The sequence below is a fragment of the Phasianus colchicus genome, chromosome 5 (genome assembly GCF_987193195.1).
Source record: "Phasianus colchicus chromosome 5, bPhaCol1.hap1.1, whole genome shotgun sequence".
NCBI classification, from domain to species: Eukaryota; Metazoa; Chordata; class Aves; order Galliformes; family Phasianidae; genus Phasianus; species Phasianus colchicus.
Window position 1 is genome coordinate 35833994 of NC_143440.1, and position 16496 is coordinate 35850489.

At 37.8% G+C, this 16496-nt stretch overlaps 1 long non-coding RNA gene across 1 annotated transcript; it reads left to right on the forward strand.

Moving 5' to 3' along the window:
• Positions 1-40: 40 nt before the first annotated feature.
• Positions 41-15838, forward strand: LOC149917853 (uncharacterized). The gene is made up of 3 exons (XR_016467296.1): positions 41-1577; positions 14538-14626; positions 15544-15838. It is a non-coding gene; the product is annotated as an uncharacterized LOC149917853 (long non-coding RNA).
• Positions 15839-16496: the final 658 nt, after the last annotated feature.

Sequence of the window (16496 nt, forward strand, 5' to 3'; positions counted from 1 at the left end):
TTATATTAAATTTATAATTTTTCCCCATCTAGCAGGTATGTCTATTTTTGAGATACTAACATAGGATGGATTTCTTCTCTACCTCAATTATGCCATCAGTATTCATCTGAAACATTATTAAGGTATATCCATGAAACAAGAAAGGGTTTGCTAGAGTGCTGATCATGTATCAAAGACTATTTTTGAGGTAAGGGTGGAAAAGAAGATTCACTGGTACACTCATCACTGGCTTTTTATCACACCACTTTGAATAGGCACCCAGATAACCATGCTTTATCACAACAGGTGACTTTTGACTTACAAAAGCCTTGCTGTCTGTGTGGTTTGGATAAACTAAACTCTTAATGGTTCCCCCTTCTGTCATGATCGTTTCAGTGCTTTGCAGGATAGAATATTATCCATTTGGCCAGCAAATAGTTATTTTATTCTCAGCAGCAGATCTGCGTTGGGCTGTCATGTGTTCACGTGCTCTCTGATGACAGGTAGGGTGCTGCTGTAGCCCGGGGCTTCATAGCCAGAGCTGTGGGCCACAGGTGGTAAGCTGGTACTTCAGCTGAGCTTCACAGCTGGGCTTCACGGCTCAGTGGATGAGAGGAAAGAAGGCACACACCTGGGCAAGTAAAAATCTACCCTAAGAGTATTCCTTTTCAAAACTGAAAGGGCCCCACACCGTGCTCAGAGGTGCATCAGGCCCAGCACTGCCAGTGGGTGAGGTCCTGCTCTGTGCTGTGCAGCCTCACCTCAACCACTGTGTGCAGCCTTCAGAGCCACAGTATGTGAAATTATATATAAAGTATATAAAGCTGTTAGAGAGTGCCCAAAGGAAGTCTACAAATGAAGAGCAGCTGAGGCTCCTTGCTTTGTTCAGCACAGAGCAGAGAAGATGAGGAGAGGCCTCTTGGAGGCCTGCAGCTCCTTACAGGGAGCGGAGGGCAGCACTGAGCTCTGCTCTCTGGTGACGGTAGCAGGGCAGGGGAAAAGATTCTGCACCAGAGGGAGGTGGGCATGGAACAGGCTGTTATGTTTGCAAATTCTCCTAATTTATATAAATCTTTTGCACAGCATTCCCTACCAACAGCTTCAGCCTCCTCAGTCTGAAGTATACATTGAAGTGATTCTCATGTTATCTCTTCAGTACCTGAATGCCTACCTCCTTTCTTTCTCTTCTTTGGGTTCTGGTTTTGGGAAAGGAATAAGTGCTGTGTGGTTCTTCTGCTCAGCAATGCTAATTTGCAGCTCAGACAACAAATTAAGCAGAACTCTTGCAAACCTTTTGCACAGAGAAGCTGTTGAGCAATGCCATGCAAATTCCTTCTCTCTCTGGTTCTCAAACACCCCTCTTTTGAAGTAATGGTTTCTGTTGGCTATTGGCCTCCAGCCACAAAATATTTGCTGGGGGACAAGATACACCTGAGTCAGTGCTGCAGCAGAGAAATGTGCAGTAGTAAGACAGCAGACGTGATCACAATAGAATGCCAGAGGCCAGGAGGTCATGCAGCCCCAAAGCGGAGTTGTGGTGCAGGAAGAAGGACAGGATGCCTGCCTTGGACATTCGATGTCACGGCTCAAGCCTCCAGGTAAACACCTGGGAGTTGGCCTCTGCTGTTCCTCCCCTCACTTTCTACCATATCGCCCCTTACTGCATCGCTCCCCTGAATGCTCATTCATGTTTTATCTCTGTGTTCTGATTTTTTTTCCTCTTGCAGATGGATTAGCTTCTATTTTGCCAGGCTAAACATCTCTATTCTGCCAATACTGTAACCTTTCTGAATCTCTTCTCTCAGCTAATGGTGGTGTTCAGCAGATGTATTATCACCTCAGAATTTGACCAACACACTGATCTCTTCTTTGCATGCTATTTTAATTAATCAGTGTAGCTGTCAAAGAGAATGAGGCTAATATGAGTCTGGGATACAACGTGGTGATAAAATTTTCAGCTTGGTGTTATGCAATGTGCTGTCATCTTTGTTTATGGTTGTTCAGTTTTCATTTTTGTAACTTGCACAGCTAGACTATCTCTCATTTAGAGGCTGCAAAATAACTATATTGAATAGTTTATTAAAATTTATATAGGGGATATTTATAGTATTCTCTTCATCTGTTATGCTCATTTTTACAGAAGGAAGTTACATGTCAAATCATCTCAGATCTGCTGTTGATCAACACTGTTTTCCAGTAAGGCCAATTTTTGTTCAGTCTAGTGTGCAGAGCCCTGTTGTGCTGATTTCCCCTTCTACCACCAACAAACCCAGTAAAACACTGATTAGATGGAAATTTATGAATCATTTTGGTGGAGTGTTCATTTCTTTGAGTCTCATATTTCACTGGTTACATTTTCATTTTTAATGAGATTCTTGCTTTTGTGAGGTTCCATTTAGCTACTCTAGGCTGCCTAGAATGTAAGTTTAATTCATTCAGTTTTATGGATGGATGGGTAAATAAATTTTCTTTCCATTAACATAAGTAGGCAAAGCATAATTTCTCAGACAAAGTAGACAGTGCTGTTCATTGAGTTCTCAGTGTGGTATCATTTCTACTGCTTTCTTGAAATTGTGCACAGAAGATCATCCAGATTTATCCTCTCCCAAGTTCTACCCTGTGGTTTGTCTTAGGTGTGCATATATGAATCAAGCTGTATGGAAAACCAGAGAATTAATTATTTTCATGCCTCTAAATCAGGTCCTCTAATTTATTGTCTTAAAAAAAAAAAGCTTTTGCTTGAGTCTGTTCACAGTCAGAAAATGAGTACATGTAAGAAGCAAATGCTTCATTAAAATATCTGGCTTTTTTGTATGCCATGTTGAGTAACGACCCTTTCGTGAACACTGACTGTCCCTGTTTGTTAGAGTGCATAAAAAATAATGATCTTCACCACAAGTTACTCTTAGAAAAGAGGTTTTATTTTCTATAGTTCATATAGTGCGATGTTTGACCTTCTTGCTAAAAAAAAAAAAAAAAAGTGCTGTGAGAAATACATTCAAGTTCATTTGAACTTTGGAGCACAGCAATTTTTATACAATCAGAAATATGAAGACTTAATGCATCAAGTCCGCATGATGGACACACCACCTCTGTACATTACAGCTCTTTTAACCAAAAGTGAATTCTATTATAGTGAGAGAAATGGTTATGTGTGCTAGAGGCTAATCTCTTGATTAGAGAAGCCATTTTTTTTATTATTCTTAAGGTTCCTACACTGCAGGAACCTGCTCAGATTCAGAAGTTTAAGGAGACAGGCAGAAGATAGTAAATATTGTAAAAAGATGTTTATAAAGAAAACAAACTGATGCCTGAGCACATTGTTTCCATTTAGAAGATTTCTAGTGTTGCCTAAGTGCAATTCACCAGGGATAATTTATATTAATATTATTGAGTTTTGTTTTGGTGGTGTCAACACTGTTACTACTGCTTTCTCTATATGTGTACACTTTTACTGAATGTTGAAAAAATTTGACTGTTTTGATTTGCAACAGGTTATAATATCTAATATTTTAAAAAATATCAAGTCGCTTCCACTCTTCCTTTCTGTTCCTATGCTATATACATAAATATTAATAGAAACAAAGATACAAAGCCTTGTTATGAAAACAGTAACTAAAGTAGCCCACATCCTCACTGGAGGTAATACGAAATAGTTCAGAATGTCTCAAGAGGGGACATGGTCTGATCACATCTCTTCTGTCTTAAAGGAGTGTTGCAGCCATTTAACCACAGAATGAAAAGTAAAACCACCACATGGTCTCTTGATTGTGTTTTGTGAGCAATGCTTTTTGGAGACACCAAAGTTCCGGAGCAGGCTCAAGACTCAGTTCCTGGTAGACACGGTCCCTCACTCTATTCCATATCTCTCGTGCCATGATTGCGATTTTTGTAGATGCACCTTTAATTATCAATTTTTCCACACATTACAATGAATTTTAAATCCCAGTTAGTGGCTTTGTGTTGTACTGGGCTAAAAATAGGTGCTTCAAAAGCCAGCTGTGTATCCAACCTGATTAACAAAGGGTATTTTCAAGCCTCTGAAAAAACTCAAGGACAGTGGAAAAGCTTTTGTAGTAAGTTTTCCCTGTTTCCAGACCCGTGCCATCCACATTCCTGAGCTGTTCACGATTCAGGAGCTTATGCTTTAGGTTAAAATGCGGCATTTTATGGAGGACTGTCACTCATTTCTGTATGCTTTAAACACATCTTGTGATACAACCCTTTGGGAGACGTTTCAACACACAGTTTGAAAATCCATGTGAAGATATAGACCTTGTCTTTTCCCAAGGTAATTCATTTTGGACGGTTAATCAAATCCTTGTGCTAAAGCAGGGGTTGTAGTGACTGACTTCTTTTGTGTCCTTGCAACACTTTTGGAAAACCATCTGCTAAATAAATTGTGAAAAGGTACTTCTCTTAGGTGGGACTGCTTGCTTTGATGCCAACCCATTGTCCAGCCAGCAGCCAGCTCTGGTCTGTTTACAGCGTTGGGAGAGATGGACTGCAGGGAAACTTCTTTCTATTGTCTAGTTAGTTGTCATCTGGAAAAAGCTATTTGTACATGCTGTCATTTCAGTACAACGTTGTGGTACGTATCTTATATTTTTTGAAAAGTTACTTTACTGCTTTTGTCTTGGTTTTGTGGCGTGAAACAGGCAGGAAGCATGAGATAAAGGCAGAGGCAGAGAGACAGCAGTACTTGGTTAGCTGCCTTCCTCACCATGCTGATACAGTACCCTTCATTTCTCATTTATATTTGGTACATTGGGTTTACCTTTATTCATACTTTTTTACTTTGTTCACCTTTATGTGGTTCTCTTTTTAAGGTAATTGCTCTGCTTTATTGTTCTTGTGTGCACAGTTCCACTGCAGCTATATTTATGAAGGGGAGTTTAGTAAAACAAACAATCCTAGCCTGTGCTCCATGGGGACCCATTAAAGTTCTTGTTGTTCTTAGTATTCACTTTAATGCTTTGAATTTTAATTACATTCATATGCAGATAAAGAATACACATTCTTTATACTTGTAAAGCAGGTTCTATGTATTCTATAAAAATCACTTTTGTTTCATCTGGTATTTGTTTTATAGGGTTTTCAAATGGTGCACATTCTGTAGAGTTTTCTGTGTTGCAATTCCTGCTGAAGTACTCGGTGATTTCTATCAGTGCTAGATTTGACTTTTTGCAATGTTGGGTACATAATTGTAAGCTTCTGCCACATGCACATACCAGGCCCATGTTTGGTTCCATACTGCATTTGAAGAAGGTGAGTGTCACTCTTTTGACCCTTTTCTTTTGCACACACTTCTATGTGTGTGCATCTATGTGAAGAGCTTGAGCAACAAGCAAACTCTGAGGCAGTATGCTTGACAGAAATAATAATGTGACAATTGAGATCAGGGGAAGCTTAGTCTCGCTGAGCTACAGAACCAGTGAAGATGATTTCTAATGGAGTGATGTGGGTGTATCAGAGTGAGAAGGCACTTCTCTCCAAATAGCCCTAGGGAGCAGAACCATTAGCAGCGGGTGATTGAGAGGCAGCTGCATACTTTGGAATTATCTGAAAGGTTGTTTTCTCCTCCTGTAGATAATATGGCTACGGACTGCCCCATTAATTTCTATATAGGCAGAAAATTCAAGTTCAGGAACAGTATTTAAATCTAACTTCATAAGACCTGAAGCAATGGACTATACTATGGGCTGCAGTATTTTTTCATTGAAAAAGTGTATGTTTCTTGATACCCGTGGTAGTGCTAAGAAACCATACATAAATTTCTTAATATCAAAATTGATTTTGTTGTTAAATAAATGATTCCATGTGTAAAATGAGTCACAAAACATTTAGGTCTTGACTTCTGTTGTTTGAAATGCCTGTATCTTTGTAAATTAGGAAGAAGCTTTAGAAGACTTTAAAGGTAAAATCCCATAGAAGAAATTTAAGCAGGAGTAGTTTTTCATTTTTGTTTTGGTTTTCCCTGCAGAGGGAACATATCTACGTCTGTCAAAGGTTTTGAAAAGTTTAATCATGTTGTGCTCTATGCCTTGGCTTTGACAGACAAAGCTGTGTGCATTCTCCCCTTCCCTCAGCACAGAGATATTTCAGATAGTATGATGATGATGTTCAAAGGCAAAAGTAAATAAAACAGATTTTCCTTCAGCTTCAATAGCAAGCTACGTTTTTCACAGAGTAAATAAATTTATTTCAGTTTTCAAAGTTATCTGTGTAGATATTTAGTTGTCTAAAATATTTACAGGAAAAAGAATCCCTTAACTTCCTAATAGTATAAAAACCATGCCATCTTGAATAATTTAGTCTCACGTGTCTACAGTGGCAGGTGAACCAAAGATCTTTTAACTTTGCGGTGTTGAAATAAAAACTTTAACTCAAATGTTTTTTTAAGGAAAAAACACTCCACGTAAAAATGCAGAAAAACTGAGGCTTAGTTTCAACTGAAGAGTAGTATCCCTTTGCCTCAGGTTTACAATGGACTGGTGGTGCTCAGCTGAACAATCACTGTATCATAACTCTTGTAACAAGGCTGACAGGAGTTCAGGCATTCATCATATCAAAAACTCTAGAGACAAAAAGGCAGCTTATATACTTTAATATGCTCTGGATTGGTGCCCTGATTTAAAATACTCCTATAACATCTTTTAGACATATTTTGGGCTGGCTGTGTTCAAAGCAGTGACATGCAAGTTGTGTTAATGATGATTTTGAATATACACAATGTTTTCTATCCAAAGATCCCAGAGCAATTTGTGCATAATTTCCTTATAACCTTTCTGAAAATAAGGTTTAGATTTTAATCCTATGGCAAGACATACTGTAACTTTGCTGCAGAGGTCTGCTGGTATTTTTTATTCTTTATTTTCTTATATACTTTTGGTTTATCTGCTTTGGAAAGGAGTGCTAAAGAGCCAAGCTGAATTACAGCTGGGATGAATTTTGCTGGGTACTGGCAACCACTGTGTGTGTCATTTAAATTATTTATGTGCTCCTTTGGGAGACTTTCTTCACTCCTGCCAATCATATAAGAAAAATACAGACAATGAATACCTTGTGATTCTCTCTTTAGCAGGATGGGAAGAAAGAGTACATGGAAATCTTTGAGTATTTTTTGCTTTCTTTAGTGTCTATGACTTCCTAAGGGGATTAGTGATTTGTAGCTGAACAACTTTGCATAATGATTAATTTATCAGCTATTAAGTGGTAAGATTCCATATCCTTAGGTTTATTTATTAAGGTCTTCCTGTAAAATATACTCAAAATACTCAAAACTTGAGATCACATATTGACTCTGCTGAATGTAAAAGAGGGAGAGATCTCAGCTCTGCATAATCTCTGGCTTTGGTTTTTGCCTGTGTGTATGTTTGCAGGATTTGTTTTCTTGCAGTGGCATTATTCATAATTAAACCTCTCCTTTCCTCTGACTCCAGACCCCAGCCAGGTCTGGCTGTGTGTTAGTGCTCTCCCTCTCGCTGGCAGCTCCTGCACTTGGCTCCCAGCACCAGGCTGTGGCAGGACTTGGACTCTGGTGGCTGGAATTTGGGCTCCAGCTCTTTTTCGTTTGGACTGCTAAGTATCCTAATTCCAGCTTGCTGTTTGTGTAATGTGTTTCATTATTGCTTCCGCATCACGATGAAGAAATAATATTCAGACTGACTTTTTTTTTTTTGCACAGACAGATGGTGAGTAACTGAGCCTAATGAGGGGAATAAGTTGGAGCATGGTGGTAGTGTCGAAGGGGGATTACTGGAAGTCTGTCTTGTATAAACTGAGAATGCAACAAACATAAATTGCAGCCAAAGTATATTGCTGGATGGTTTTTCTTACTCAACTTGTTTCACATTGCCTGTTTGCCAACATTTTTGCAACTGTCCTCAGTACTGAAGGTAAATCAATGCAATGTCAATGGCAAAAAAGAAAACAAAGAAGAAAAAAAAAAGAAAAAAACAACAGCTTTAAAATCCTCCTTTTATGATACATGTTTTTTACCTAGCTCTGTTTTATTATTTCCCTTCCTGGATTTCAGATTTTCTCCTTTTTCCCAAAAGTGGTAGGATAAAAATCTTTTATTTTTTGCTATTCGTGTTTGTCAGAAATGTTTGTCAGGTGTTGCTGTGGCTGACTGATGAACTGAGAACACTTAATTGCACTTTGCTGCCTTTTTCTGTTCTTGGGAGATTATGGCTGTGCATGCATCCCCAAGCCTGGCATTTAGCCTAACTTAGGTTTAGGACCCATTATATCTAGAGGTATTCAGGGCTGGCATTTGGCCAGGCCCATTTTAATTGCAGCTTCTCTCAGGCTTTTTCTTGGGGCTTGGCTTTTCTGTCTGCCCTGCTCTCCAGTTGGGAGAGGCTGGAGGAAGCACAGAGGAATGCTGTGCTCCCAAAGCAGTGAATGGTAGGAGTGCATCACAGGCAGCTCCCTCATTGCAGCCGAACCACCTCTTGTCTTCTGTCTGGGTAAAGGCTTTGGCACTTGGTGCATCTGCCTTCTTTGGACTGTAGATCGTAAAGGAGTGGTTTCAAGAAAATGATAAGGAAAATGTCCTCTGAACACGTGATCCTTGCCCTTGGGCTAGATTTTTGTTCGCAAGATTATGGCTTGAAGTCAGGCTTAGGCTCCTAGAGGGCTTAAACTTTTTTTTGTCAGAGGACGAATTCTTGATTTGTTTCACTATTGGAGGATAAAGATTTGCAGAATACAAATGCTGCAACAAACAACTGAAACTTAGCAAAATAAATGTGATTATGTGCTTCTAATGTCATGAGAAACAAATGTTTGGAAGAAAAATAAAAGTTGATGTTGTGAGCAATTTCTTCACATTCAGGTAATCCTTCTGAACTCACTCGCCATCTAACTGTAATTTTTCTTCCATTTTCCTTTTATAGGGAAAGGAATCTTTCAGGTAGCTGTGTTGTGGCCTTGCAGAAATATTGTGTATAGAGTGATCCAGGAGCATTGAGTTCAATAGGAACCTTGACCACCTTTGCCCCCTATCTTATACTTCAGCTGTAAACCTTATTTTCATTCTGTCCAAATCTGGTGGTATCACTCTCACTTTCTTGCTACTGCATCTTCTCACTTGCTTACAATTGAAATGCAAAACCTCTAAGCTTAAAATGTCACATGAAACATCGCTCAATACATGGGTATGACTCAAGTGAGTTTCAGAGGAACTTGGTGAATCCTCCTTCACTTATATATATATATATTTTTTTTTTTTAAAGGCTGAAAACCTGGCAACATATTTCAGAAAGAACATACAGTAAGTTAAATATTCCAGTAGTTTGCTTTTTTCCTGAAAAAGACTTAGAAAACTACCTCAAAACAGTCAATCCTGCATCCTATTTCTACTTTGTTGTCAGGACTACTTGCACATCTGTAACAAGGCAGGGAAGATGTTTGTTTCAAAAAGAGAATAACTGCTGGAGAAACTGCCCATTTTTCACCACTTTTAAAATTCATTCTGATCTGATCTGTTCCACGGCATAACACAGGTGCTTGTGGGAACCCCTTTCTTCCTGATGTAAGCATTGAATAGCATTGCCAGCAACAGAAACTGCTCTCAGAGAAAGATCTTTTGTTGATGGGTAATGATAGTGGATAGAAGCTGGAGAACAATTTGTGCTATAATAAAAATTGCAATCAGATCCGCCAGTGAGAATAAAATTGACTTATCCACTGACTTTTTGCAGAAAAATTGCTAATAATAATAATAATAATGTTGGGACAGTATCTCACAGTGTCTGCCATGATGATACTGAAAAATTTGACAAAATAACTTGTTAGAATCATAGAATCCTTACAGTTGGAAGGGACCTCTGAAGATGATCTAGTGTAACTCCCCTGCAATTACTAGTGACACCACAGCTAGATCAGGTTGCGCAGGGCCTGATCCAATTTCACCTTGAAAGTCTCCGGGGATGGGGCATCCACCACATCACTGGGCAACCTGTTCCAGTGGTTCACCACTCTCACTGTAAAAGATTTTTTCCTTATGTCTAACCTAAATCTACCGTTTCTGAGCTTGCTAGTTAACATGGATGACTGACTTTCCTGATCACAAATCTGATGTGTGATCAAATTCAACCGCATCTAATATTGCCATTGAAGGAAAAATTTAAACATCAAAAAACACAAAAGCAAAGCACATGAGCCTTTATGATCAGATCTAATTTGGCCAGAAGAAACCACTGTGATCAATCCACAAAAACAGCTTTCCTCTTGAATGCTCACATACCTTGCATAATCTGCTGGTCATTTGTAACCTGTCCCTGTTCTCCAGAAAACATGAGCTGGAAGGCTGTCTCACCCTTGCCTGAATTTTTATTCTGAGCATCATCCATATGGTGTCTGTTCATTCCATCAGCATACAGATAAGATTTTTGCATTTCTGAACAGGATGTTGCAGCTGAACTTCCGAAGTCAGTCAGAAATGCTAATCAAGGAAGACTCTGAGATTCACGCTGAGTTACTATTTTTCTGTGTGCATTTTCACAAGGGCCCAGGATGTTTAAGTGAAAGGGACACATACAAAATTTCAAAGAAATAGAAAAATAGCTTTAATACTTTTGCTGCTGTCCTTGTCTTTTGCATATGCAAGGCTCACAAATTTCTTCTTCTCATGTAACCATGAAATGAAGCTTTATATCTTTTTGTCCTCATGTTTTGCTTTGTTTTTGTTTTTGCCCATGGCCGAGTGTTTAATTTTTTATCTCCATTGCTGAACACGCACAACATTTCTGGGGGGGACTATTTTAATGCCCCCATTTTATTAACTTTTTTTCCTGCTGTAGATATATTTTACATATGAAATCTGAGTGAGTTTAATCTTGTCTAGGTCACAATGGTTTCCTCCTTTCTTTTTCTACCTTTGTGTTTTTAAAACATTTGAATTAATTGAATTAATAAATCTTTGGATAAATTTGTTCTGAACCAGAAAGGACTGTGTAAGAGTCTTAGAAAAAAAAGTATCTGCAGTAGTAAAAAAAAAAAAAAAAAAAAAAGAAAACAAACAAAAAAACTAAACTAAATTTCTCAGAAATATGAGGCTTCTGATTTTCCAAAGGAAAATCTAGAGTTTCTGTACTGTAAGAGCGTAGTTGTCACTCTTTTCCCTATTTTCTGGTTTCGCAAAATGATTTTTAAGGGGGAAATCTCTGTATTAATCAATGGAGCAATCCTGTACTGTGCAGGAAATGTCGTTTTGACCTTTTAGATGCATGGAAGTGGTTATCCTGAAACATGAGTATTAATATTTCCTGCATTGTTGTAGCTGTGCTTTACAACTTGCTGTATCATAAGATCTAAACAGACATCTGAAATGTCAATGTTATTTATCTCTTGTCTATGACTACACATAATAATTCTTAGCAGTAACAACTAAGAAAAAGAGCAGAAGTTAACAGAAGGTTACTGCTTACTTCTTGAAAAAGTTTTAACTTCTTTATGCGTATGGTTTCATTATATTCTTTGCATGATTTTCATAAGTACTTCATTCTTTTTCTGAATTTCTCTTCGTGTGGAAGTACTAAGCTGTTTCTTTTTCTCTTGTCTCTTTCTTTTATCAAAGAGATGCCAGAACTTTTAAAATATGAACTAAAGTATCAGTTTATATTTCAAAATTTATGATAGTTTTATATGACCTGTTGAAGTGCTCATTAATTCTAGCTAGACAGTGTTAGCATTTATTTAGATAGAGATCTGTTAGGGTTGAAAAAATATTGAATGGAAATAATGTGTCATAACAAAAAGGATTTTTTTTAAATAGGAGAAAATTTTTAATGTTCAGTTTTGAATGGATTATTCACTGCTTGTCAATAGTCTTGAACTATACCTGTGAAATCCTCAGGAATCCATAAATTAAAGCATTTTCTTTGTATGAGTAGAGATTGTCTTCCTCCCCTGAGCTGCAGTTGAGGGAAATTGCAAAGTAATCACTGACCATGTACTGGAAGTCATCTGAGAATCAACTACAATCACCGCAAGCTCATTTGGAGTACCAGGTAGACATTCTTCATTCTTGCTGCTAAATATCCAGGGTAATCATTCCAGTAATCAGGTTTTAGCTGGTCCTCAATTAGGTACGAGACCCAGTGTGTAACTTGATACTGATGCCAGAATTCTCCAAAATTCAGACATTGTGTTACTCACCTCAAACAATGCAAGGAGGTCTGAACTCCATTTTCCAAGGTCCTTAAAAGCAGAATGGCCATAGCACACAAAAGATAAGTTGCCTGGAGCTGTCTGAAAGAGAAAATCAGGAGGAGATGAGCAAATATCTCCCCCTTATTCTCTACAGAGAAAAAAAAATAATCAGAATTATCTTAATAAAAGAAAATGGTACCTGATTTAACTATTTTGATGAACAATATGGAGGATGTGGCAGAGGGGCTGACTAACAGATTCAGGATCAGAGTCGGAAACAGAGCAGAAAAGAAAATTCCATCATGTGAAATCTCACTGGGAGGAGTTTTTCAGACAAAACCTCAATTTGAAGCTCTCTGAAAATGATAATTTGCCTCTACATTACTGACAAGGTTCCTGTCAATTTTGCTTTCTGAGCTATATTGACAAAATATTGGAGACTGACAGCCTGGCCATCATTTTTCCCAGGCCTCTCTTTCCTTCCCAACCTAGCAATAGTCACTTCAGGTAGCTGGATTTGGTATGCTTAATCCCACAGAAGATTTTTCTTTCCCTTGACTCATACAGAGCATGTGGGAACCATCCTCATCTTTGATATGGAAAAAAGCAAGTGTCACCTTTATTTAAGCCGATAAAATTTCTTGTCCAATAAGTTTACTTAAGTATGTCCTATATATGCTGTATGAAATCAGAAAATTTCAAACGCTAGTAGTTTGTGAATTATATTCAGTGTTTGGAATAAACTCACGCTTGTTTAGTTTAAAATCATTTTCTACGATTGGTCTCTTTTCTTTCTCTTACTGAAAAAAGTGACTATTTGGTAGTCTGTAAAGGCAACTTTGTCATCCAGTGATAAACAGATCTTCAGAGCTGTGGGTACAATTACAATCCTTGTCAGTGATGAGACAACTTCTGGTAATTATTTTTTCAATGAATTTCAGTGCTGTCTATTCACCTCTGGGCTTATACTGGGGCTTTATTTTCTTCTTTCTTTTATGACATCTAGCATGTCATTAAAGAGGAAGGCTGTCAAACACTTTTGTCTTTTCCTGTTTGACTGGACAACAGTTCAACAACTGTCCCATTAAGGATTACTGCTTTGCTGTGTGCCTGCTTTTCAGAGGACATTCTCTTTGGTAATCCTCAATAATAGATTAGTTTATTTTAATTTGCTTTGCAGGATCTTTTAAATTAATAAGGATGTTTTGTTTTTTACTGCCTACAAGTTATTTCTTTCATCTGGTAAACATAGTCCTTTCACTGAACATCTATCTTGAGTACATCACTTTTCAAAATTAGACATCCTCTTTGAAAGTGAAGTTCCCATCAGCTGTGACAATCTGGCTGTTTCTCCAGATTGTTTTGTAGCATCCACTTTTAATATAAAAGTATTTTTATGCATTTTTTCTTATGGGTTAGATAATGAAGGAATAATTCTGGATACAGTAATCCTCGAGCCTTCTGCTCATCTTTGTTATTTGGCATTTCAGAATTTCCTTCTGAGAAACTTCAAAATTTCTACAAAACTGAAGTTTTTTCTTGAGAATGTTTTGATGTTGAGAGAAGTTCACTTGTCATTTCTTAACTCTCTGTACTCACTTGTACTCCAAAATCTGTCTAGATGCACTAGATCCTACCTATTAGAGTCCAATCACAATAGGATTTGTTTTTAAGCAAGCGTTATATCATTCACCTTTCTTAAACAAGCTTATAACACTTTATAACACTTGATTACTCTTTGCTTGTTAATATTAATTAGATCATTAACCATCTTGTACCATCCAGGATTATCATGCTTTGTTAGTATTGTTGTTTTGAACTGAGTGCCAAGAAAGCGTTTGTCCATAATAAATTGCAATATCTATATTTTTAGAAACATTTGAATTTGCTGCCTTACTTTCTAAAAGGATCAAGACTCTGCCTCATTAGGACACAACTGAAGTTCAGATTCTTAACAGATTTCAGATGCTTTTCCTGTGAATGATGAGACCATAAGATTCAAGTCATTTTTGTGAATTACACTGAGTTTTTTATGGTTTCCTTAGATGCTAGTAAATGAGCACAGTTATGGTACTGGGTATCAATAAGCAATATGCATTATCTACTGTGAGTGCTACGAAATTAGAATGAATCTGGCAGCTATTTATTAGCAGTACAAGTTCCTAATTACCATTATAACTAGTGATTATTATTAAGGTAAGAAATCCTTGTATACATCGTTGTCTTAAAAAAAAAAAAAAAAAATCACCAGTTGTGGATAGCTTGGTTTGTTTATCTGGAGCAACAGTACATATAGAAGTGGGAGGATACACTGAATTTCTGTGTGACAGACTTACTACTGTAAAACAGGTACTGTCTGTGGCAAGTTCTGGCTTACCATCATCTTTGTGTGGCAGGTACATGATGAGGATGACAGAATCTGTAATGGTTTCCTTTGGACATCTGATTTCCAAGAGCTGCACAATGATGTGGGCTGGCACATTAGGTGAGTTTTGATAGGGAAAAGGTGCAAATGCTTCTCCTTTCCCACTGGAGTTACTCTGATTGCCATCTTCATTACTTCACACTTCTCTTTTTGAATGGTTGCCCTAATCAGAAGTCAGTAATGTGCAGAACAGCCAGAGTGTGATTTTAATTGTACATCTTTCTGTTCACCAGCTGTGTCCTAATATAAGGGCTCATTTGCTGTAGTTTCACATCCCCATCCTCTAATCTTTGATATAGCCACCCAAGCAGCTGGTCAGGTTTGTTTTACAGGTACAGTTGAGGTATATTTAGAGACGTTAAATCCTATGTTCACCTGTACTTGTGGCCTGTTCTCTGGTCAAAGTGCATAAAAATGAATGAGACTTTGCCTAAAAAAAATAAGCCCTTTTCCCTTTTCCTTCTCCAGTATCCCAAGTCGTGCTATCTGAATTCCTGTTCTACTCTCCCTTCTAACTGGCTGAGGAACCTGCACTGCACTGGGAACCCAGTACTTTGTCCCCTTTCATCTTTTCTTCCTTCTTCCCTACCTCCACTCTGCCCGCTTTTATCACTTACTACATTCTTATCACACTCATCTTCAACAGTATTACATGTAACCCTGTAAGCTGTATGTATCCAAATTAAAATTTTGACCTCTTTGGACTTGACATTTCCAAACAGGTTGATCAACAACTTAATCTTAGCAAGACCATAAAAGGCTTCCTTCCAGCCCCTTTACCCTGAGTTCTGCCTCTGTGATAGTCTTCTTCTGCTAGGCAGCTACATAAATGGTGTGATGACATCAGTAATGCTAATTATTTTAATCAGTATGTTGTGAATTCAGCATTTATATATTCTGAAGTTATGGGGTTTTAGACAATCAAAACAGCATCTGCAAGAACGACTTACTCATTGCGCTTTCTATCACAATTTCAGGGCTGATTTGGGAATGCATTGAGTCTTGCACAGGCAGAGGGCTTCTGCAAAGTGTGCTTGTCATTCCTGGGGCAGTGAGTCATCAGCATCTATCCCAATGATTTCTAGAGATGCCCACAAAGACTGTACAGTTTGTGTTCACTCTGGAACCTGGGAGGCTTTTGTCAAACAGGGACTTGGAAGTGACTCTTGTGAATGGAACTAATTACTATGAAGCCTGTGTGTTATCAAATCATCTTCTGCTGAATCACTTACAGAAGGTAAACTCCACTCTGATATAATAACTTGGAATAGAATAAAGATATATCCTGTGAAAAATATCAGCCTGAATTTCTTATGAAATTAAGCTGGTGAAAGAACAGCATTGGAAATGTTTGACAAGAGGCAATGAACAGGAAGGAAATTCAAAATAATTTACATGATTTAGGAGCCTAAGATTTATACATGGATTTATACAGGCATCCATAAGACAGATAGGGACTTGGAATTAATAAAAACATCTTTAAAAGTTTAGCAGAATTTTTTGATGGGAATTTAAGTATTCCATTCACCTGTGCATTTAATTGGATCTACTAAAGCGCCTGTCTTTACACACCTGAATATGAAATACAATTGGCCATTAATGCTACTTCTGCTATTGATTTAGGAGTCTTACAGATATTGAAATGTGTCTTCAATTGCCAGGCTACTTCAAAACATTAAAAAGTGTTATTCAGTTTTTCAGTAGTAAAGGCAGACAAATCGAAGTGGTAGAATAAGTTGACCATAGCTGGAGATGCTGAATTAATGCCCTTGATCAGAAGCAAATAAATCTTGATGTATTGAGTGGAAAATGTGATGAATGACTACATCATATTTGGTATAGGTTCTGCCTGTACCTAGGGGGAGCTAAAGAAGTTTATGTTTAAAGCTCGGTCATTACCTTGTATGGCAGTGGCCATTATCAAGCATCA